We start from the raw sequence: 25,152 nt of genomic DNA on the forward strand, positions 1-25,152 counted from the left end.
CCGACACAGACTGAGGAAAGCTGCGAGGTGGACGAGATGGACCACTGAAACTGCTTGGGTGCCAGTGGTGGATGTAGTTGGCAGGAGAGTGCTCAGCTGTGCATACTGCTGTGGTAGGATCTCAGGCTGCCTGAACAAGCTAACTATAGCCAGCAAGACTTGTGGCTAGCATCATGCTGCTTCTCTGAGTCCCCTCCTGTGTAGTGTGGACTGGTTGTTGACTGATAGACTACCATTACAGGGCTGAGGAAGTCTGACAACACTGCAGGTTGGGACCGCATCTCACGTCCGCCACCTTGCCTTCTATACTTAGTACAAGTGACCTACAAGCACCTACAGGGTAAATACCCCTGTGATTTTACGCTTAGTATAATTGGACTATTTGAATTTCACACCAAGTTTTGATTTTCCTACTACACTCATGCTCATAAATTAAGGATAACTGCAGAATGTGGTGCCACACAACGTGGCACTACACAAAACTGGTACTAATAGCATAGGCACATAGGGAACACACACGACACAAATCTGTAAGTTCACAGTATTGGTGATAAGTTGAGAAAACCGTCCCGAAACACATGTGCTATAAAACTCCACTGTTTCCTGCGCATGTACCCCGACATCAATATGGGATATGATCACCATGGACACATACACAGGCCGCACAACGGGTTGGCATACTCTGGATCAGGTAGTCGAGCAGCTGCTGGGGCATAGCCTCCCATTCTGTCGGAGCTCCTGATGCGTCCTAGTGGTTTGAAGACGTGCAGCGATACGTCGACCAAGAGCATCCCAGACGTGCTCGATGGGGTTTAGGTTTGGAGAACAGGCAGGCCACTCCATTCGCCTGATATCTTCTGTTTTAAGGTACTCGTCCACGGTCGGCCAGAGTGGCCGAGCGGTTCTAGGCGCTACAGTCTGGAACCTCGCGATCGCTACGGTCGCAGGTTCGAATCCTGCCTCGGGCATGGATGCGTGTGATGTCCTTAGGTTAGTTAGGTTTAAGTAGTTCTAAGTTCTAGGGGACTGGTGACCTCAGAAGTTAAGTCCCATAGTGCTCAGAGCCATTTGAACCATTTGAACTCGTCCACGATGGCAGTTTGGTGGGGCCGTGTATTATCATTCATCAGGAGGAGGGTGGGACCCACTGCACCCCTGAAAAGGCGGACATTCTGGTACAAAACAAAGACATGCAGGGTTGTATGTGCACCAATCATAATTCCACCCCACACCATTAAACCACGACCTCCATACAGGTCCCTTTCAAGGACATTACGGGGTTGGTATCTGGTTCCTGGTTCACGCCAGATGAAAACCAGGCGAGAATCACTGTTCACACTATACGTGGACTCGTCCGTTAACATAACCTTGGACCACTGTTCAAATGACCATGTACTGTGTTCTTGACACCAGCCTTTACGGACTCTCCTGTTACCAGAGGTCAGTGGAATGCACCTTGCAGGTCTGCAGGCGTATAAACCATGGCTGTTTAGTCGTCTGTAGAGTGTGTGTCTGGAGACAACTATTCCAGTGGCTGCAGTAAGGTCCCGAGCAAGGCTACCTGCAGTACTCCGTGGCCGTCTGCGGGCACTGATGGTGAGATTTCGGTCTTCTTGTGGTGTTGTGCACTGTGGACGTCCCGTACTGTAGTGCCTGGACACGTTTCTTGTCTGCTGGAATCGTTGCCATAATATTGAGATCACACTTTGTGGCACACGGAGGGCCCGTGCTACGACCTCCTGTGTTTGACCAGCCTCCACTCCCCCTAGTGTTCTACCCCTAATAACGTCATCAATATGTGTTCTTTGAGCCATTTTCAACACACTGTGACCATTAGCACGCCTGAAAACGTCTGCACACTTACTCGCTGCATCTTACTCTGACATGCACCAACACACCTCTGTGTATGTGGACTGCTGCCAGCGCCACTGTGCGAAGACCGCAGGTCAAATGCACCGCATGGTCATACCCCGAGGTGATTTAAACCCGCAAACCGACCACCAGAGCGTTGTTTCACCATGTATCAGCATTATCCTTAATTTATGAGCATGAGTATTTCACGCATAGGGAATTGGTCCATGTCCGAGTGGTGAGAGGGAATCTGGTAATGTAGCATATTTCATGGGGTGGTGGGAGGAGCAGGCCTGCCAATAATGCAGCTTAGGCTGAAACTGGCCTAGCTATACTACTACACAAACACGATATTAATAATTAATTTGAAAATAATAAAATATTTGGCTAAAAGGCTATTTCTGAACGCTATGTTTTGAATTAAAAGTAGATACTATGCTATTCTACGATTTTTCAAATAGAGAAGCACCACTTCCCCTTTTCCTACTGAGCTGAAATCACTCACAACTCATTCTTCGTGCAACGCAACTAAACTATGGGCTAGCACTGAGAAACAACCGAACTCGAGAAATAAGAGCGTAAGGCTGTCTATGGGTAGAACTGAGAGTACTTTGTGATGCCCGGTCTATCACCTCACTGACATCACCGATATTACTCAGTAATTTGGATAATGTTGCAAAACTAAAAATATATTGAAGTGCGAAAGGCACTAGATGTGGATACCCACTGTTGGCCACTTGGCCATTACCTGACGAAACTTACAATACTCCGCAAAAACGACCTTGTAAACATAGAGCTGGCATAGTATTAAGTCACCTGGAAAATGTAGTTCTGATTTTAGTACACCCTAAGCAGTTGTTGTACATCACATATGTCTTTATTGATATTGTTGGCGTCCGTCCGAGGTCGGAGCTAGACCACGTGCTTGTGTTTATTAGTGTTTAAAATCTATATCCGTAGTGCACCACATGCCGTGGCCAGAGTAACCATTTTGAAAGAGCCAGGGCTACATCCCGTAACTCCCCTTATTTTCCCTTAGCTGGCCTTGCCCACTGTCACACCGCGCTCGGCTTCCACGTGGAGCTTCTCTGCTGCATTCCACAACCGCCTTCCCACCCGCCGTGCTCGGCCGCCACCATCCCCAGTGTGGGAACTTGCCTGTCCCCTCACTCCTGCATGTGGCTGGTGAACAGATAACCAAAGGTTTTTAACCATTCTTGCTGTGATGGCATGTTTATCAGGAAGTCAACCGGTAGAGCTATTGCACTGGTATAACGAAACCAATTTACTAAACATCTGCATGTCTTCTGATGAAGCTCCTCTGTGTCCATGCAATGGGAATATTTAGTGCGGAAAATGTATTAACAATCCGGCTGTCAGCACAGGTTTTATGTGTGTAACTCAGTGTATACAAAAGGGATAGTTACTCCTAAATCTCAGGATGTACTTGGTTTGAAAACTCAACAACATATGGGTTCCGCCCTTCTTATGGTCATGATTGCAAGATTGCAACACTAACAAGATAATGGGATGACAGTTGTTTTATGAATTACGTGATTTTGCACCTCCATGCCAGTTTATTTGCTATCCTATTCATATATTGTCTTTATTGTCTGGTACTACTTCATACATTTACACGAGCCACTGCTCTAAAACTTCTGCGTGATTTGCTTCATCCATTTCGGTGCTCAATAAATATTTTGTTCTGTTTTGCACTAAATTCAGCTGATATCGGTCAGTGCCCATGTTATACCTTTACTCACACACATGATACGTGGGCCCCTTAATAACACACACAACATTGTGCACCTTTTCATCATTTATCTCCTCCTCTACACCCAGTGGTGGATCGCTGGTGCAGACTTAGGCGCTAAACGCTCACCTCCGGATAGGAGGCTACGCCAGACGGTCTCTGTACAGGGCTTGGAATCCAGTTGTACTCTAAAAAAATCGCTACACTTTGCCCTGCAGATTTTTACATTCGCACGATTTCATTATATCCTATAGAACGCGAGATCTTTAATCCGTCTGCATTCTCCAGCTGACTTTATACTCAAGTCGCAAATATGTTAATAATCTCACTAGGTTTTCTCACAAACAGGACAATGAGAAACAATCGTTGATAAAATTACCTACCATAGCAGGTGCCATTTCAGCTCCGCAATGCTTGGGTTACCAGTCTTTCCAGATGATCTAGTGAAAGGTCACTACCGTTAGCATTCTGTCGGGATGAGATGTTGCCTACTATTTCAGCAAGAACTTTAGTTTGAACAAAATGTGCCCACCGTTGACTTATTCCTGCTCTCATTTCGAGTTAAGGTAACGTTACCTGTTGGTATCAAGATTTATTATTTTCGCTTGAGTACCTTTTCGAGAAGCGCTGGCACTAGTCCACTGAAACATCAGTGTTGTCAGTGACTTCTACTCGAACATCCTCTGATGCATATGTGATGTTGGCAATAACCTAGTTAAGTGCGATGATTACTATATGAACTGTGAGAGTTTTTGTTATTGTGTATGAAGTGCATAACCATTTATTTCGTGGGGTATTAATGCATTGTTGTATATATTGATGTACTGCTATGTAGCTAACTACGTTCTCAATAATCCATGCTACGAACCATGGTGTAGCATCATGTCTGCACACTGCCGATTGTACTTCAGCTTTCCGCAGCAGAATTCCCTGCTGATAAGGGCTATGAATTAATGCGCTCGACAGTCCTGCCCTGCATTTTTAGCTAGTTCAAGAATTTAACTCATACTACACTTGAGTGAAACTGATGACCTCAGTAGTTAAGTCCCATAGTGCTCAGAGCCATACACTTGAGTCAGTGCCCTCTGGAGTGGACATGAGACTCTATTCCTACCGGTTTAAAGATCCTTTCCTCTACACTGTTTTTATAATTGTAAAAGGTGTTAAGACTTAATGTACTGGAGGATATATTTTAAAGAAGTTCATAGTGAAAGTCTGCGGAATCCGCTGGGATTTTGTATTGCCTGTTTAGTGAATGGGCAGTCTCTTATCTAAGAGACTAATCCCGACATAGTGTGGGTGACTCAGTTCCTTCCGCTACCAAAGAGGCAGGACCACAGTCATCCGTTCTGCCGATCTGCATTGTGAATTAATGACGGCGGGCCTCTGCCATCGGCTGCTACATTTTTTTTTTTTTTTTTTTTGGCGCCCCTTTCTAATTCTTACTGTGCTATTATTCGAATGCATGATGTGTGTGCTTCTGAACATGTCCGAAAGAACACACACAACGCATTCATATAATTGTTTCTCCTAGATTGGCAGTTGATCCACTTTCTTCAGTGTAGATGCACGAGTACGTCCGACCTCGTACAGAGAATCTCACAGTAGCGAGCATAGAGGAAATGGGTAGGCACTGAGTTTAGGTGGCGATAGTTGGGAGTGTGGGTCGGCAGTGAGGCGTGCCCAAGTAGTCCGTGCGGTGGCGACAATGCTGTGTTCCAAATGGCATAGTGGTTAACGCCCCTACCTAGTAAGCAGGCGATACTCGGTTCGGATCCCAGTTTGCCACACTCCTTGCCGGCGATTCTGTGTAATGTCCTGATGTAGCTGACACCAGTAATCCGTTTCCTTTCCTTTCTTCCCTTCTACACCTTCAATTTACGTGCAGTTTTACTCTACTGCCGAACTACCCACACTATTCTTTAGTTATTTTTTTACTGATGGCGAGTGGTCGCTTATTTACTATATTGTCTTTCCCTGCCAAGATCACTGAGACATCACATCTCCCTGCCTAAGGAGTTGATTAGCTTCTCTTTTCCAAACTATGGTGTGAGGGTGAACTTTTTCGAATGCGCCTCTCCGGTATGCAGCTAATGCTATTAATCATGTTGCCAACCCAAGCCCTCGTTGACCTGAAGGTGAAGTTCCGCTGTGTTCAAGCCCACTGTCACTCAAGAGCATCTTTCCAAATGATTACATACGTAAACTATTCAACACCCCCAAACGTTCGGTTGAACGGTTATTTCGGATGAAGGAATCTGCGTAATGACTAAAGCCGTGAGGAGAGACACCAAAACTTTTGGCAACCATATTTCTGCCTCTCCAACTGCAAGCTTTTTTTTTTCGTGTGGAGAAATTGCAGAATGAAGTGACTGGGTCACACACTGTGTTATATATCAAAAGTGAACGTGTAATTTTTTTTTGTTTGCATATTTGCTCCTTTGTTTCGTTTTCAGGAAAAGACAATGATATTTGAAAAGATTACATTTGATTTCACCCCAGTGAGGACCATATTTTGTATTGTTTTTGTTTTCTTTATTGTGTGTCTCTTATTTCCAGAAAGGGACATTGATTTAACAATGATTTTTAATGTATATATATATATATATATATATGTCCGCAACTCTTGGTCTTGCGCTAGCGTTCTCGCTTCCTGCGCACGGGGTCCCGGGTTTGATTCCCGGCGGGGTCAGGGATTTTTCCTGCCTCGAGATGACTGGGTATTGTGTCGTCGTCATCATCATCATCATTCATCCCCATTATGGTCGGAGGAAGGCAATGGCAAACCACCTTTCCTAGTACAGCGATGCGGGTCCCCCGCATCGTCCCCTACGCTCCTCTGAGTATATGGGACCTCATCATCATCATCATATATATACATACACTTTGTGTATACAAAAAGAATCCACAAAAATAAATCAAATGCAACATATATTAAACAATATATGTATATATGATGATGATGATGATGATAAGGTCCCATACTCCGTGGAGCGTAGGGGACGATGCGGGTGACCCGCACCGCTGTATTAGGCAAGGTGGTTTGCCATTGCCTTCCTCCGACCGTAATGGTGATGAATGATGATGATGAAGACGACACAACACCCAGTCATCTCGAGGCAGGAAAAATCCCTGACCCCGCCGGGAATCGAACCCGCGACTGTGGGGGCTGTTTACCGAAATTTCTTATGTCTTTAGCAAATTCATTTCATGCTCGCATCGCAGATGCATTTATGCTCCAGAGAGAGTAGGTAATATATAAACTTCCAATTTTATCGGTGATTTATATGGGGCCCGAGTGAGGGCAAAAGTTAAGATTTTGGACATTGATGAAGAATCATCCATTACTTCAGAAAGTTTATATATTGTACTGTGTGTGACACTGTTGCCTAGGTTAGCATTATCAGACTTAAGTCCTAGGTTGGCTATACTTTCTGGTGCCTTGTGGTCTTCTTTCTAGTTGCGGAAGTGTTTATGTGGTGGCAGTCAGAAGGTGGCACGGAAGGAGTCGTCAGTCGGTGCACCGAACCACGAGCAAAGGCGGTTGCTTGCTCACTCGGGATGAGCCTTGCCGCAACCTGTGGATGTTGTTTGTTTTTGGGACCAGTTGCACACAGTGGGCGTCGCAGCCCTGCAGTATTGTGGATTCTAGAGGCGGTGCAGCATGAACTTATCTACTCAAGTTTGACGCAGGGATTGAATTCTAATCACAACCCACGTATGCTACTGATAGAAGCAGGTACTGTACTTTGACGTGGCTATTTCGTCATTTTCTAATTCCTACTCGTAGACTGCGTACTAGCACAATGCATGCAAACTGTGTTCATGGATTCGGCCATATATCGTGTTGGTGTGGTTCTACGAGGGCAAATCAGTAAGTATCTGTAATTTTACTCTAATTTTTTTAGGTTGAGTTCTCACCAGCCGCTGGATGACACCGTTATCTTCGCCTGTGGCAGGTTGCAGCGACTTTAAGATGGCCGCGCCAGTCTCTGTTTACACCACAGGAGAACAGCGATCCACAATCCCTTTTTTGTCGTGTGAAGGCATATCAGGAGCAGAAATTCACAGAAGACTTTCAAGGTAATTTGGTGACAATTTTTTGTCACATTGAAGTGGCTTAAGTAGTTCAAAAGTGGTCGGAGGAGCGTGAAAGACGAGGAAAAATTATAGCAACCAGCTACAGCCACAACTCATGTCATTAATGAACGAGTCCGTGCTTTGATTCTGAATAACAGACAAGTGACTGTTGATGATGTAGCAAACCATCTGCAGATTAGTCATGGTTCTGCATATGAAGTCATGCACAATAGGCTCAGCTTTTACAAAGCCTGCGCAAAATGGGTTCCAAAATAACTCTATGGAGAGCACAAGCGGAACATTGTAAAAATATGTCAGCATCTACTGGACCATCATGCTAACGAAGCTGGAACGTTTCTAAAACGAATCATCACTGTAGATGACCCACTTAAAGATGCTTGAAGAGTCCGTCGATCCAGCTCTGATGGACACGGCCAAGATTTTTTTTTTTTTTCTACTGGGTAACGGCAACCTTATGCAACGGCGAACCGAACGTACTGAGAAGCAGGGTTACTATGTTGAAGAACGATATCAATAAAAACTGTTAACTCTTGTTGCAATAAATTATAAAAATTGATTGCAGATATTTATTGTCTTACCCTCGATATAGCGAGAGACTTCACATGAGTGTCACTTGTTAATAGACAGTTGTCTGATTACCTTACACTATTTCTACGATTCGAACTGCTTACTGAATTTTAATGTTGTTCTATAACGACAGGCTTTGTATGAGTGCACGTTGTTGTCGCACAGTCGGCTTTTCAAACGAGTGCGTATTACTGCTATAATGTTTGGTTATTTCAAGAACCCATAGTTTCATGCTGCTAATATTGAGTTGCTTCAGGGTAGCCTGTGACATTTCCTTAAATTTATATGAGTTGGAATGGGTGGACGTTCATACGCTGAAGTGCTTGTTATGATAGAATGAGCGCTTCGTACCCAACGCACCATACTAAGGAAGTTACTGTTGAAACTTCCTGGCAGATTAAAACTGTGTGCCCGACCGAGACTCGAACTCGGGACCTTTGCCTTTCGCGGGCAAGTGCTCTACCAACTTTTTTTTAAAAGTATTTTTCTATTTTTAATTATTTTTTAATTTTTTTTTAAATCTCATTTTGTCCGCTTTCGTTCGTAGCATCTGCTCGGGGGCGGACGTCGTAAGACATCCGTTTAAGTTCGTTGTTGATCGATTGACTCAGTTTTTTTTATTACAGAGGGCTGCTAACCCTCTGACCGAACACGCTGAGCTACCGTGCCGGCGTTCACGCCCGGTCCTCACAGCTTTACTTCTGCCAGTATCTCGTCTCCTACCTTCCAAACTTTACAGAAGCTCTCCTGCGAACCTTCATTCTGGAAACATCCCCCAGGCTGTGGCTAAGCCATGTCTCCGCAATATCCTTTCTTTCAGGAGTGCTAGTTCTGCAAGGTTCGCTGGAGAGCTTCTGTAAAGTTTTGAAGATAGGAGACGGGATACTGGCAGAAGTAAAGCTGTGAGGAGCGGGCGTGAGTCGTGCTTCGGTAGCTCAGTTGGTAGAGCACTTGCCCGCGAAAGGCAAAGGTCCCGAGTTCGAGTCTCGGTCGAGCACACAGTTTTAATCTGCCAGGAAGTTTCATATCAGTGCACACTCCGCTGCAGAGAGAAAATTTCATTCTGAAGTTACTGTTGTTTGGAAGGTTCTATGTAAAACCAGATTTAATAACAATCGCTTTGAAGATTTGTCGAATGAGCATGTGTTTTTCTAAAATATAATTAAATTGAACTTTTTCTAAAGTAAGCAGATGATTGTCAGTTTCAGGAATGCAGTTAAAGTGTTTTGTGAATATTTCCTTTTCAAACAGAGTAAAATAGGAAGTGCTTGTCAACCGGTCATTTATGTTTAGTCTTAATTTCTTGTGATGCCAAATGCTATGGGTTTTTATTGAGTCACAGTGTTAAACACTTTGTTGTCATGTGATTTCAACTATTGGGACGGGTGTATTGTTCAATTTCACTTTCAAATTTGACTCTAGTGTTGATAAATGAAAAGTGTTCTAATGTTAACGTAAACTCAATCAATTGATGCCATGATTTTATCCTGTTATCTCACATCAGTACACTATAATACTTGATAACATTTGTATGTGTGTAGAGAGCATTTAAAGATTTTTCATGTTGATCACAAGAGTTAGGGTTCTACCTTGTGGTCATACCATTTAATTAGGCAGGGTAAAGAAAGAACAAATAAACAAAATTTCTTTTTCCTGTGAGCACATTGTAATGAGGTCTGACATGATTTTTCTAACCCTCGTGGGGAATAATAAAATGCAGCAGTTATTTTACCCTCCATGAGATTTTATTAACTTGTGCAGACCGTATTTTCTCTGTTTGTGCTTTCTCAAATTTTTTTAAGTCTCCGAGGCTAGTTGCGGCGCCAGTTTGAAAAGGCATCTGTCTGCTCGTCCTTTCCTTACACACAGCATCGCGACTGATTCCTTCAGACCCATCGCAAGGAAAATTGTTGTTCAAATTTTAGGTTCAAAAAATGGTTCAAATGGCTCTGAGCACTATGGGACTTAACATCTGAGGTCATCAGTCCCCTAGAACTTAGAACTACTTAAACCTAACTAACCTAAGGACATCACACACATCCATACCCGAGGCAGGATTCGAACCTGCGACCGTAGCAGTCGCGCGGTTCCGGACTGAAGCGCCGAGAATCGCTCGGCCACCACGGCCGGCTCAAATGTTAGGTTTTGAGGCGTTATCTCTGGTATCTCCTAATTGGAGGAAAAGCTTTGTACCACTATAAATTCCCTTATTGATTGGTCATTTCGCCACCACCGAGGTTTTTTTTCTGTCTCTGCTAGGAGGGATTTGGTGAGTATGATATACAACTGTTGTGAGGACTTGGAATGTGATTTTGAATGTGAGTTCGTCATTTTTTTCGTGCTAGGAAATGCAGGGCAGCAGTTTGACGCCTGTCGACTGTGATCAACACAGATTCCTAGTTGTTAACGGACAGTAGGCACTTTCCACTGCATACGTGTACAGCAGGCGCAATCTTATCCATCTTCAGTCAATGGTCGTCTATACCACAAGGAATATAACACTAACTCAAGCAGTCGCTGGGTTCAATCTAAGTACTTCTGCACGTGTGGCTTATATCACACTCTAAAGCACGCTCACACAACATAAATACACTAAAGTTTTCGTTCACTGATTGCCAGGCGAAGCAGTAAAAATCGCATCAAGTAATAATGTTAATATTTCCAGCCTCCTCCTTACTCACCATCATTGACACTTAAGTTTCATTATACTAGGGAATCCAATAAGAAAATTTGTCTATTTTATAAAAAAATTACATACAATTTATCATGCTGAAATAATTTTACTGACATTGTACAATGCTTCTGCTAATTTTCTACATAGTCGCCATGTTTTCCAAGCATTTTTGGTAACGAGACAAGTTTTTTTAAACCAGTGTTATACCAGGTCAGTTCCCACGTTTGTAACCAGTTGTTCACTAATGATGTGACTTCATCATCGTAGTTGAAGTGCTTACTCCCAAGACGACCTTTGAGTTGGGGGAACATGTGAAAATTACTTACGGCAAGATCTGGTTAATATGGAGGATGCAGGAACGTTTACAGGTTGAATCTTCTGAGCTCTGCTTGGCTCATTTGAGCTGTATGACGGCGAATATTACCGTGAACGAAGAGAACTGAGAGAGACAAAAGTTTAAGACGTTTTCTATTGATGCCAGCTCGCAGATTCCTCAAGACGAGAGCAGAACCTGACATGGTGCAGCCCAGGTTTGGAAAAACTTGTGTCACGTTACCAAAGCTGCTTGGAAAAACATAGCAACTATGAACAACATTAACAGAAGAGTTGCACAATGTCAATAAAAATTTTTCAACGTGATAAATTGTGTAAAATGTTTTCATAAAATAGAGAAAATTAACTTATTGAACGCCGCACATACATGCGCATCACTTTACAATCACACTTCAAGCATTTGTGGCCTGATCGTGGTGTAAGTCACAGTGTCAAATCTCCATCTGGACTCCTATTGGTGGTCGTTAATATGGGGTATGTTTACTCTTCGCCTTTATGATGTCTCGAAACTGAGGACGCCGGCCTCTGTGGTGGAGCGGTTCTAGGCGCTTCAGTCCGGCGCCGCGCGGCTGCTACGGTCGCAGGTTCGAATCCTGCCTCGGGCATGGATGTGTGTGATGTCCTTAGGTTAGTTAGGTTTAAGCAGTTCTAAGTTATAGGGGACTGATGACCTCAGATGTTAAGTCCCGTAGTGCTCAGAGCCATTTGAACCATTTGAACCCTGTTGTTACTTGCTACGTAATACATAACTTGATTGCATATGAGTACAATGGAATTTAAATGGCAGTGATCTGATGGCAGTCTGAAGATCCTCTAGCAGTATATTTTGCCAGTCCATATGCAACATACAGAGGTAAAGATGGTTTATACTGGGCCACGAGATCAAGCGATTTGCCTTTTCTACAGTCGACTGGTGTGGGAATGTTTTTTGTTGTAACGAGTCGATCATATCTTGTTTTCTGGAAGTTACTGTAGCCGCCTTTTCAAGGATAGTCGAATAATACGAGAGGTTGTACATAAGCGGGACCACCAGCGCCTAGCAGCCAGTCGCCGACTCACCTCAGAAGATGTTGCCCGCAGTAGGCAACGAAACGTCAGGAAGGAGAAGAAGTTTTATATATGGACCACGGCAATTCAGCCCGGAAGTTTTAATTAATGAAGACGCCGGCCGTGAAAGCTTAGATGTTATGGTTGTACATAACTATTACTAAAGGTTTGTTGAAGTTTTTGATGACCCTTTGGCATCAACAAGAGCTACAGAACGATTCACAGATTCCATTATTTGTGCTTTTACTTGAGACAAATCTCCATTGCATTTTAATACATCGATCAACATTTTAAACTAATGCATGATTTATGCGAACTCTCAACCTTCTTACGTTCGTGCACTTAGTTTATGGCGCTGATAAAAGGATTATACTAACTAAATTGAGAGCCATTAGATTTAAGACCGAATTCTATGAGAACATGCTTTTCTTAGAGAAAATAACAATTAAGCTTAAAAAAGTTCGAATGTCACAATATTTCTCCTACGACGCCAGTGCTATACTTCAACGCCAATATGTCACACTCAGTTTCGTTTCATTTAAACTTGTTACAGTTCAATGTAACTGCAATGCCAGGGTTCCTGCGGATGTAATTTATCTAATAAATTGCATAAGAAACAGAAACATGAAACACGTAAATGATTTCGGCATAGCACATCTGCGTGCGCCGACTATCTAAATTATGTTTACTCCACATTGTAGTGATATGTGTCCCTCCTTCCATCCTTAAAAAACAATTTCAGTGTCATATAATTTAAAGTCCGCTGAACGTGAAGTATCAAGCGATCCCATTTTTCACTGCAAGCTCTCCGAATTAACTACTGTCGGTTTTTTAATCATAATAAATATGACCACTAAAGGCAAGTTACGATGTGAAACTATATGGTGTGAAAGAACCGAAGCTTTTAATCAATTAGTTTATTTATGATCGCTTGATAAAGATTGTGAATCTGACATTATTCTTTTCAGAATATTTGTGCAGAAATTAAAACGTCTACCAAAGTACTAATTTCGTAGGATATATATAGTTTTGCCTTATTTGCATAAACTTATTTTAATTTGATGCAACAGAACATGCAGAAATCACTGCCTATTTGTCGCTCCTTCCCCTCTTCCTCATGTCATGCCCATGCGGCCGACACCTACTGACCCCCTCCCAACCTCTACAGGCCGCGTTACCTCGTAAGCCATGTATCTGACGAACGTGCAACAACGAGCACGTGGAACTCAAGATACAGCTGTGATTAGCTGATACCCGGCTCTACCACTCGGCTCACTGAAACGTCAATCACAAAGTAGTTTTAATCGGAGCATATCTGGACTGCTGGTAGTCTAGTATAGTACGGCTAGCGCCTAGGACTCGACTACCCTTCAGACAGCCGTATAGCAGAAGTGGCCTGCATTCCTTCCCCGTTCGTTACACGGACTCCGGGATCACAAGGAATGTATACAGTAGCTGCACGACGGAAATTAACAGACTTTCATCACGGAATGGTAGTTCGAGCTAGAAGCATGGGACATTCCATTTCGGAATAAATTCAATGTTCAGAGACGTGCCACGAACGTATCCGTTAGGACAGTGCTCAGAAATTTGACGTTAATGGGCTATGGCAGCAGATGACCGACGCAATTTCCCCTTGGTAACAGTTCGACATCACCTGCAGCGCCTCTCCTATGTTCATGAGCATGTCGGTTAGACTCAAGCCGATTGGTAAACAGTGGCCTGGTCACTTGTACCCCGATTTCAGTTGGTAAGAGCTGATGGTAGGGATTGAATGTGGCGCAGACCCCCCGAAACCATGGACCCTAGTTGTCAACAAGGCACTGTGCAAGCTAGTGGTGGCTCCATAAAGATGTCGGCTTTGGTCACATAGAATGGACTGCGTCCTCTGACTACGTTCGGCTCTTATGCAGCCAATCCTGGACTTAATGTTCCCAAACAACGATGGGATCTTTATGAATGACAGTGGGCCATGTTATTGGACCGCAATTGTTCGCGATTTGTTTCAAGAACATTCTGGACAATTCGAACGAATGGTCTGGCCGAAAACATTACCCGACATGAGTCCCACTGAGCCGTCCGGGGTGGCCGAGCGGTTCTAGGCGCTTCAGTCTGGAACCGCGCGACCGCCACGGTCGTAGGTTCGAATCCTGCCTCGAGCATGAATTTGTGTGATGTCCTTAGGTTAGTTAGGTTTGAGTAGTTCTAAGTTCTAGGAGACTGATGACCTCAGATGTTAAGTCCCATAGTGCTCAGAGCCATTTGAACCATTTTTTGAGTCCCACTGAACATTTATGGGACGTGATCGAGACGTCAGGTCGTGCACATAACGCTGTACCAGCAACACTTTCACAATTATGGACGGCTATAGAGGCAGCAAGGCCCAGTATATTTGCAGGGGACTTTCAACGACTTTTTGAGTTCATGCCATGCAGAGTTGCTGCACTACAGAGGGCAAAAGGAAGTCCGACACGATATTAGGAGGTATCCCATAATTTTTGTCACCTCAGTGTACACGTTTTTGAGTGATGTCTGTTCTGTCGGACATGTCTGACAGAACACACACAATTCAAATATATACATTTCTGTAATATCGCGACGACTCCTTGACATTTGTTTCGGTCCAGATGCAGTAATATCGTCTGAACTTCAACGGGAATCAATAACCTGCAAGTAGGGGGTTAATGGACGATGGACGCTACGTTGCAGCGTGCGATAAGTTGAAAATATTGTTTGGTCAGGGAACGTGTCCGGATGGCCAAAGATGTTAAGGTAACCACTCACGAGAAGCGGTAAATCCTGGTTTGACTTAAGGTCCGGCACAAATTTTCAGCTTTTTCCATTGCCACAATGACCTGTGCGCCTGTAACTCACCCATCCTCTCCCTTTCTTTCGCCATTCTCTGTTTCATATAAATGATCTTAAGGAATTAATGCGACGTAAATAAAAAGCTGGGAGGATTGTTTCCCTCCTAGTCTTCAGAGGTCTCCATGCATCCCGGGGGCGCAAGTCTCACTACAGACGTCGCTGTCAGCGATGGCAGTATCTCTCTGACGCCGCCAGTCACCTGCCTCCAACCGCTGGTTTCAGTATCCTTCCGTGCTGCTACAGGGGTCACGGCTCGGCCGATCTACGCTAAGTCCCCTCTAGTTCTCACCTACACAAACTACGCTTATCTCTTATAGTGGAGAGACATTGTTACGACATGCTGTACCACAACATCCGTTCTCTATAATAAAAAAATATATAAATAAAAAATTATTGCATGCAATGTCCCTAATGAAACTTCCTCCTGCCACACCACACCATACGAACCTATCTCCACATCCTAAACTGTACAGATAACCCCATTCCACTGGCCGGAGGCGGAGCTGCAGTTTGCCACCACAGGAGTATCCCCAGTTTACAGACTCCTTGCAAGATGACATGCTCCCCATGCCAGACTACACCCATCATGAATGCAAGACCACCCCAAATATCGTCCTACCATCTCCAAGCCTCCTTTGACCCTGCACTGCAGATGTCCTCGAGCCAATTGGAAGTGACTACTTACCTGTTCTCCTCAGTATCTCGTACACTCTGCCTCATCCCCACCCACCCCATCCCAACCTCCTTCTGAAAGTTCTCCAACACTACTCCCACGCCACCTGGAATGCCTATTGAGAATCGTAGAAACCCAGATTGAAAGCCAGCCCTAAATCTTCCGGCAACCTGACGACATGCCTCCTACCACGTCCTTCCTAAAACAGAGTTTTTCAGACGCTATAACCGCCAAAGTTGCTACCAAGAACATATATCCTCATAGCCTCACCCTTCCCCCACAGGCCCTACTCCTCTAAGAATGCTGTCGCTTGTACAGCTTCTTCCTGCCGACTCATAAGTGGGATACGCTCACATGCCACCACCAAATGCAGAGACACGCCAGGAGCTTATTAAATGTAAAAAAGCCGGGAATGGCGCCACACATTCGCCAGAACGCTACACTCCCTAACTCCCTAGTACCTCTTTCAAGTACTGGAAAGGATTCCGCCGACTCAATGGTAACAACCAAGTCCTTCACTTTCCGCTCCTCCACAAAAACCATCCCGTACCCGACAACCTAAGCAAAGCTGGTCACTTTGCACCTTATGTTTGTGGCATTTTGATCACTTCATGCTTCCTACCATCAACGAACGCACAAGCTCCGCTGCCCCACCCCTGGCTCCCAGCTTCCAGTACTTGGACAACATACCACAAACAGAATTAAATACACCAATCCTAGTCGCGCGGGATTAGCCGAGCGATAAAGGCGCTGCAGTCATGGACTGTGCGGCTCGTACCGGCGGAGTTTCGAGTCCTCCCTCGGGCATGGGCGTGTTTGTTTATCCTTAGGATAATTTAGGTTAAGTAGTGTGTAAGCTTAGGGACTGATGACGTTAGCAGTTAAGTCCCATACGATTTCACACACATTTGAACACCAATCCTAGCACATGAAATAAAACAACTGCTCCACAAAAAACGCAACACTTTTCCTGGACACGACTGCACTACCTGTCGACACTTCAAGGGATGTCCCCTCCCCTTTCTAGTCTCCTTTGCAACCCCTTACACCACTATCCTCTCCACAGATTACTATCCTCAAAAATGGAAAACCTCCAAAATCCCACTTTACCTCAAACGATATGTATCCACTACTGATAGCTCCTCCTACCGTCTCAACCACCTCACCTCAGTATTTAGCAAGTTCTTCAAATCAATCTTCTCCTGACGCATCCATAAACATCTGAACCAACACCACCTCTTTCCCAATAACCAGTGTGTTTTCCGTCCAAATTTGTCCTCTGATGTCCAGCTCCTGCATCTCACCCAACTCCTTTCCCCCCAAGGTCAATTTCAGTAAAAATCGCTACCCTTGTCTCCCTCGGCCTAGAGAAAGTCTACAATCATGTATAGCATACCGGTCTCCATTTCAAACTCTAGACATACGCACATCCAATTAACTTTATACGCAAGCTCTGTCCTGTCTCCCCTCCTTTATCTCCTCTACACTGTTGATGTGCCCAAACCACCTCCTTCAGTACGGTGATGACACCGCTTTCCTCGCGCTCTACCCTAAATCTAGAAATCTCGAAGATCCCTCCAAATCCACCTCAATCAGTTTAACTCCTGATGTAGCCAATGGTGCCTCAAGATCAGCTCCTCAAAAACCCAGGCAGTAATTATAGGATGAACCACTCGCACCAAATCTTCAACACAGTGCAAGTGCTGGTCAAAGCTGTTGTGACGTTTTACTCGCTCCCTAAGTATGGCCTTTCAGCGGTAGGTTCGGCCCTTACGTCATTTTTGTGGTTGACACTGTGCTACTGCGTCCTACGGCGTAGGTGGAGGAGCTCTTGGAACGAGAGAATATTCGGCGAATGGACTGGGCTGCCCGTTCCACCTACTTCAGTCCTATCAAGCACTTATGAGATATGTTGGGGAGACCTGTTCCAGATCGACCACATACACCAACGGCCATCCAGCAGTTGTCAATCTCGCAGGTGGAGGAATGGAACGCCCTGCCTTGAGAACTCCTTCCCAACCTTGTGGCAAACATGGGAGCACGTTTCAAAGCATGCACTGTCGTCCGTGACGATCACGCACGCTAATAAGAACCGTGTTCCGCCTTTTGTAATGTCAAGGGGACCATTATAAATCTCGCTGATTTTAGTGTAATTACAGTCTTTGAATGAAAGTGTAATTTCTATTCGTCTCACTGCGTATTTCATTCAGTTACCTTCTGTGATGTATTTTAGCAGTTCTTTCTATGAATGGTAAAAGTTTCATCGAGCTATGTCACTTGGTAGTGACATATCGTGAGGAAGTTACTTTCGACCTAAAGTTTTTACACCAGTCTATGTTGTATACGTGATCGTTTCCTTCCTTTCTGGTTATAGTTCACTTAGTGTTTATAACTAGTTCCTGTTTCTAATTCTCGCTGTGAGGTAATCTGCATGAGTTAGGGTCCTCATGGCGCACAGAGGTCACATGTCGCACTGAGATATGACGTTTCTGCAGCTATCCTAGGGTTTTTTTCTAATTTTGAACCATAGGGGACGTGTAGGATGGAGTAAAACAGCTTTTTATTAACTCGTTTAGGCTACCTGTAGACCACAGTGCTTATGGTTTTGTTGTGCTGTTGTTATCTGCCACTTGCGGTGTTAAATCCAGCCTAATCGTCGGATATGGTGTGTCTAGGAAACCTGCTTTCTCGGATCGCTAGACAACATTCAAACAAATCGTATTAATGAGTTTTACTACAAAAAAGGGAATGACAATACTTAACTTTGAAAATTACACAAATGCGTCGCAAACAGATGGCGACATAAACAGTAAGTAAGTTTCTTCAGTATAATCAATGCTAAGTCGCTGCTATACAAGTGCCTGATACTGAAGCTGCAATTCAACTAGGCCGCGACCAGTCGGCCGCGGCGCGTATGTCCTCTTCGCATAGAGGCCGCTGCAGTCGCGTTATCGTCCTGGAGAGGGGTCGGTCAGCGTGCAATTGGCTGACGTTGGTCTCACAGCCCTCTCTGCTCTATGGTTCCCGACTGGAGTACCGGCGCTTCACTTTACGCCGCAACATTCCTCTCCTCCCCCCCCCCCCCCCATAGTGACGGACCGTTGTCGTATAGGAAACTCGACAACGGCGGGAGGCAGGAGCGTGGATGCTGCGATGGACTGGAAGCTGTGGCTGCAGAAGACGTCAGACTTCCGGCCTTCGCTCTGGCGGAAACATCACCCGGAAAACGACCAGAAGGGTATGCGTCCACTTCCCGAGGCCCATAACAAGATGTAGAAGGCGTCGGCTGCTGTGGCGTGGGCGGGTCCAGCTCCATTGGTAGAACGAGAGGAGGTGGAGGAGGCGAAGGCTCCGTCTCCACGGGATCGTCCGAAGGTATCGTCATGACACCCTCTGGCGACTGCTGTGGCCGCGCTGTCCTCGGGATACGGGAATCTGGGGGAACATATAGAGAAGGATCATCGTGCACATGACAGTGGCGAATTTGATTGTGATGTCGGCGCTGCAATCCGTCGGGGCCTCAAATGAGATACATACACACCCCAAATCGATTAAGGATCTCACCTCGCGCCCACCGTCTGCTGCCGATAAGAAGCCGGTAAAACACACTATCGTGCGGCGCAAAGCGATACTTCCTTTGGCGCCGAATGCTGAAGAGGGTGGAGCAGGGTCCGTTGGCGGCGGCCGTGAAGCATTTCCGCCGACGATGGTCCATCTCGTGGTTGTGAACAATAGGAGGCGAGAAACTGTTGCAATGCTTCGGAGCGAAGTTTGGCCATCTGCTGTTTGAAAGTTTTTCGCCGTTGGACTGTGGATGGTTCAAATCGGTCTGAGCATTACGGGACTTAACTTCTGAGGTCATCAGTCCCCTATAACTTAGAACTAGTTAAACCTAACCAACCTAAGGACATCAAACATATCCATGCACGAGGCAGGATTCGAACCTGCGACCGTAGCGGTCGCGCAGTTCCAGACTGTAGCTCCTAGAACCGCTCGGCCACCCCGGCCGGCTGGACTGTGGATGGAACGGTGCACTAGTTAGATTCTGTATGCCATTGCGTTCACAGAATGTTTCAAATTCATTTGACGTGAACTGAGGGCCGTTGTCCGACACTATGACTTCAGGTAAACGTTCGATGCAAAAAATAGAGGACAACACCTGAATTGTGCTACGTGACTTTATCGAATTCATTAGGTGCACAGCAAAAGGAAACTTACTATAAATGGTTCAAATGGCTCTGAGCACTATGCGACTTAACTTCTGAGGTCATCAGTCGCTTAGAACTTAGAACTAATTAAACCTAACTAACCTAAGGACATCACACACATCCACGCCCGAGGCAGGATTCGAACCTGCGACCGTAGCGGTCGCTCGGTTCCAGACTGTAGCGCCTAGAACCGCATGGCCACTCCGGCCGGCGAGACTTACTATAAGATTCGACCACAATCAACCAACGTCTGTTCCAAAAAGGTCCTGCAGAGTCTGTACACACGTTGCCATGGTGACTGCGACTTATGCCAATCAGAGAATTGTTGTGGCGGAGCGGACTGACTTTCAGCACATGCGTGACACTGACGTCATCTGTTCTATTTCGGTGTCTTTACCCTGCGAAGTACAGGGTCGACACGCTCACTGCTTCGTACGGACAATCTACCAGTGTCCTTGGTGAAGTAACTGCAACACGTCTTTTTGCAAAGCTTTGGGGACCAACACACGTAACTGTCCACCGTCATTTTGAACAATAATCACACCTTTCTGTACAGCGAGGCTATGCCGACGTGCAAAGTATCGGCGCACTACAGAGTTCTTCATGCTATGCAATGAGCGAGGTCAAGATGTACGAGTGTATTTTAGTAAATGTTCAAACCTGAATCAGCTTCCGTGACCTGTGCAATTTTCCGATAGTTCAGAGGGAAGGATTGAAGCAATTTAGAATTGAGAGGATCGATATGACAACAAGATGCAGCAGAAGCGTCAAAATCTGCATCGGGGCCAATCGGAAGACGTGAAAGTGCGTCCGCATGTTGAGCTGTCGGACGATGTACAATCTCGTACTGGTGTTGAGACAACAAGAAAACCCATCTTTGCAATTGTTGAGCAGTTCGTACAGGAACTGGCTTCGTCGGATGAAACAAGGACTGCAGTGGCTTGTGGTCCGTTACTAAGTAGAATTTTCTGCCATACAAATAGTGGTGGAATTTGGTGACACCATACACAATAGCCAATGCCTCTTTCTCCATTTCTAAATAGTGACACTGAGCTTTGGACAACACTTTTGATGCGAAAGTAATAGGTCTGTCTTTATCAACAAATCTGTGCGAAAGCACTGCACCGATTCTGTAAGAGGAAGCGTTAACTTGCAACACAACCGGTGTCTCAGGATCAAAGTGAACCAAGATCGATCATTAAGCAATGCATCTTTAAGTTTTCGAAAAGCTTCTTGGCTCTCATCTGTCCAAACAAAGGAGACGTTCTTACGACGCAAACGATGCAGTGGAGCTGCGATTTGTGCAACATTGGGTATGAATCGAATATAATAGTTCATTTTTCGAAAACTACCTGCAATTCTGTGGCATTGCGAAGAACTAGCAAATCGCGTATGGCTAACAAATGTGACTGAAGAGGCTGTACATCTTGACTGTTTGTAACATGACCAAGATACTGCAACTCAGGTTTAAAAAAATCATACTTGTTCAGTCTACACTTTAGTTCTGCCTCAGATAACACACGAAAGAAAGCGGGCAAATTTGCAAAGTGTTGTCCAGGTGTACGACCTATTACTACAATATCGTCCAAATAGTGTGAACAGTTTGGTACTTGAGCAGTCAGCTGTTCCAAATACCGTTGGAAAATGGCGGGTGCGGAAGCAATGCCAAAAGGCAAATGCAAATACACTAGCTGATCAAAAGTATCCGGACACCCCCAAGAACATACGTTTTTCATATTAGGAGAATTGTGCTACCACCTACTGCCAGGTACTCCAAATCACGGACCTCATTAGTCATTAGACATCGTGAGAGAGCAGAATGGGGCCCTCCGCGGAACTCACGGACTTCGAATGTGATCAGGTGATTGGATGTCACTTGTGTCATACGCCTGTACGCGAGATTTCCACACTGCTAAACATCCCTAGGTCCACTGTTTCCGATGTGGTAGTGAAGTGGAAACGTGAAGGGACACGTACAGCACAAAAGCGTGCAGGGCGATCTCGTCTGTTGACTGACAGAGACCGACGACAGTTGAAGATGGTCGTAATGTGTAATAGGCAGACATCTATCCAGACCATCACACAGGAATTCCAAACTGCATCAGGATCCACTGCAAGTACACTACTGGCCATTAAAATTGCTACACCAAGAAGAAATGAGGGTGATAAACGGGTATTCATTGGACAAATATATTATACTAGAACTGACAAGTGATTACATTTTCACGCAATTTGGGTGCATAGATCCTGAGAAATCAATACCCAGAACAACCACCTCTGGCCGTAATAACGGCCTTGATACGCCTGGGCATTGAGTCAAACAGAGCTTGGATAGGATGTACAGGTACAGCTGCCCATGCAGCTTCAACACCATACCACAATTCATCAGGAGTAGTGACTGGCATATGGTGAAGAGCCAGTTGTTCGGCCACCATTGACCAGACATTTTCAGTTGGTGAGAGATCTGGAGAATGTGCTGGCCAGTGCAGCAGTCGAACATTTTCTGTGTCCAGAAAGGCCCGTACAGGACCTGCAACATACGGTCGTGCATTATCCTGCTGAAATGTAGGGTTTTGCAGGGATCAAATGAAGGGTAGAGCCACAGGTCGTCACACATCTGAAATGTAACATCCACTGTTCAAAGTGCTGTCAATACGAACAAGAGGTGATGGAGACTTGTAACCAATGGCACCCTATACCATAATAGGGAGACAACCTTCGCGTCACCCCACTCTCCATTGTTGCCAAATTTATTCAAGATGGCGGCGATGACGTCATCCAAGATGGCGGCATGTAGACTGGACAACAGCGCATGATGTCATCCAAGATGGCGGCTTTTGGCGAGAGAATAGTCCAATTGTGCTACGTCCACTAAACTAACCTCAAGAAAAATGGCGGGAAGTTTGAATTTTGGCGGGAAAATAGTCCAATGGTGCTACGTCCACTAACCTAAGCGTCCAGAAGAAAAAATGGCGGGAAGTTTGAATTCCAACATGATAATGCATGCAAAGACCGTACTTGTCTTTATTATTATTATTGATTATCATTCGTTAACATTCATTATCATTCATTATCATTTATTATTATTTATTATCATTTATTATTAGTGACCTGCCTCCACTAGAGAATTCCCTCCAAAATCAAATTCCAACGTGATAATGGATGCAAAACCTTAGTTTTGTTTATTATTCATTATCATTCACTATCATTCATTATCATTCATTGTCATTCACTGTCATTCACTGTCATTCATTGTCACTCATTATCATTCATTATCATTCAATATCATTCATTATCATTCATTATTGTTCATTATCATTTATGATCATTCATTATCATTTATTATTATAGGCCTACCTTCACTAGAAAATTGCGCCAAATTCGAATTCCAACACGATATTCTCTCGAAAACTGTACTTCTATGTATTATTATCATTTATTATTTATTCAAGATGTCCAATTTTCTCGGTGAGAAAGCCATTGTCCTTACATACATAACAAAAATCTATCACAAGTTCAAATCCCCAACACCATAATTGATCACATGTACGAGCTTTCTCCGTCACTTACCTTTTTTCACTGGTAGCCTATCATAATCGCGTCAAATAATAAACTGCACTTATAGTAACATAATTCATGTCCTCTGATTTTGCAGGGGGGAAGGGACTGAAGACTTTATTTCAAGCAGTATGGTCATCACTTGTTCTCCAACACAGTCAGCACACACATCTTTGATATCGCAGTGCAGTCACCACGACGTCCGCGCTCCAACTGAATTAGTTCAAATCCTCGCCACCCCCTGACCAGCACGCGGACACACTGCCTACGCCTGTCACGTGAGGCGTCCGGTCACTAGCGCGGGGGCGAGCTCAGCGATCGCTCCCACATCGTAAACATGTTTTTCGCTGGACACGCTGGAACTTGTCGAGTTTGACGTCACAGTGGCCCCTTGTCCGCTCACCACGTGCATTCGTCGTCTCCACATGTTTCCCGCCAAAATTGACTCCCTTGGAGCTGAATCACACAACGGTCGGCACTTTCCCTGCAACATTTCCGGCACCACGTTCAAACCTGCTTATACCGACCTCACACAGCCGTTCGCCATGTGTCCTTGTTCGATCGAGAACGTAGTGCTACACTTTTGGCGGCAAAGTATGCTCGACAGTGGATTCCGCCATGACTATATAACAGCACCTTTGGACCGCACTAGAACGCCCGCTAATTGACTCGCTCTCGCGCGCGTGTAATAACTGTACAATCGCTACGCCACCGCCTCGCTTACGTCACACACTCCATACACGGCACGGACATAGCCTTCTGTAAATTCCTGGAATATGTCTCTTTATTTCAGACATTACGGTCTTGCAGGTGTATTCCAACTGACTTCTCCATGCTCACACAGCAAAACTCCAGAGCGCAGCCGGCTGAGCCCACTCCCTGGCCGGCTGACGTCAAGCGGTTTACGGTGCCCGCCCAGCCCCCACGGCCAGCGCGCCAGGTAGACAGCGGTGGCGAGCGGCGCCACAAACGGTCGGCCGCCAGCATTTAACACCGGACACGATGTTTCCTGTCGACCGCGTTCCGTGCGCGTTTGCTTGTCGCGAGAACGCTCGCTAATTCACTCTCACCACCCCGCTATATTAAATAATTCCATGCAGCGGCGAGCGGAGCCTGAGGGTGCCGCCACAAACGGTCGGCCACGCCCGCGAGCACTTAACACCGGACACGATGTTTCCTGTCAACCTCGTGCCGTACGAAGGATACGTTTGGCGCTAGAGTTTGACCGAGAACGTACTTGCTTGTCTTCTGGTTCGCAGGGGGGAATTTGTACATGGAGTCAAGTATGCTGCAACAAGAGGAATGCAGGAAAACGACGACACCAAGGGTGCGGACTAAGGACGGTAGTCAATTTTTTCTCGTTGAGTTTGTATTATAGTGTATGTCTGCTGAGGTAGCAGTGACACACGTGAGTTGAATACTGTATTTGATGCTTTTGAGGAGGACAGAGAATCATTCACATCTAAACTTACTCAGCTCTGTTGTAAAGGATAACAGAGAGTGTACGGGATGATCGATT

The 25,152-nt window shown here is 45.1% G+C and overlaps 1 non-coding gene across 1 annotated transcript; it reads left to right on the forward strand.

Moving 5' to 3' along the window:
* The first annotated feature begins 9,195 nt into the window (after window positions 1–9,195).
* On the forward strand, window positions 9,196–9,270 carry Trnas-cga. The gene has a single exon. It is a non-coding gene; the product is annotated as a tRNA-Ser (tRNA).
* Window positions 9,271–25,152: the final 15,882 nt, after the last annotated feature.

Source organism: Schistocerca piceifrons, chromosome X (genome assembly GCF_021461385.2).
Source record: "Schistocerca piceifrons isolate TAMUIC-IGC-003096 chromosome X, iqSchPice1.1, whole genome shotgun sequence".
NCBI classification, from domain to species: Eukaryota; Metazoa; Arthropoda; class Insecta; order Orthoptera; family Acrididae; genus Schistocerca; species Schistocerca piceifrons.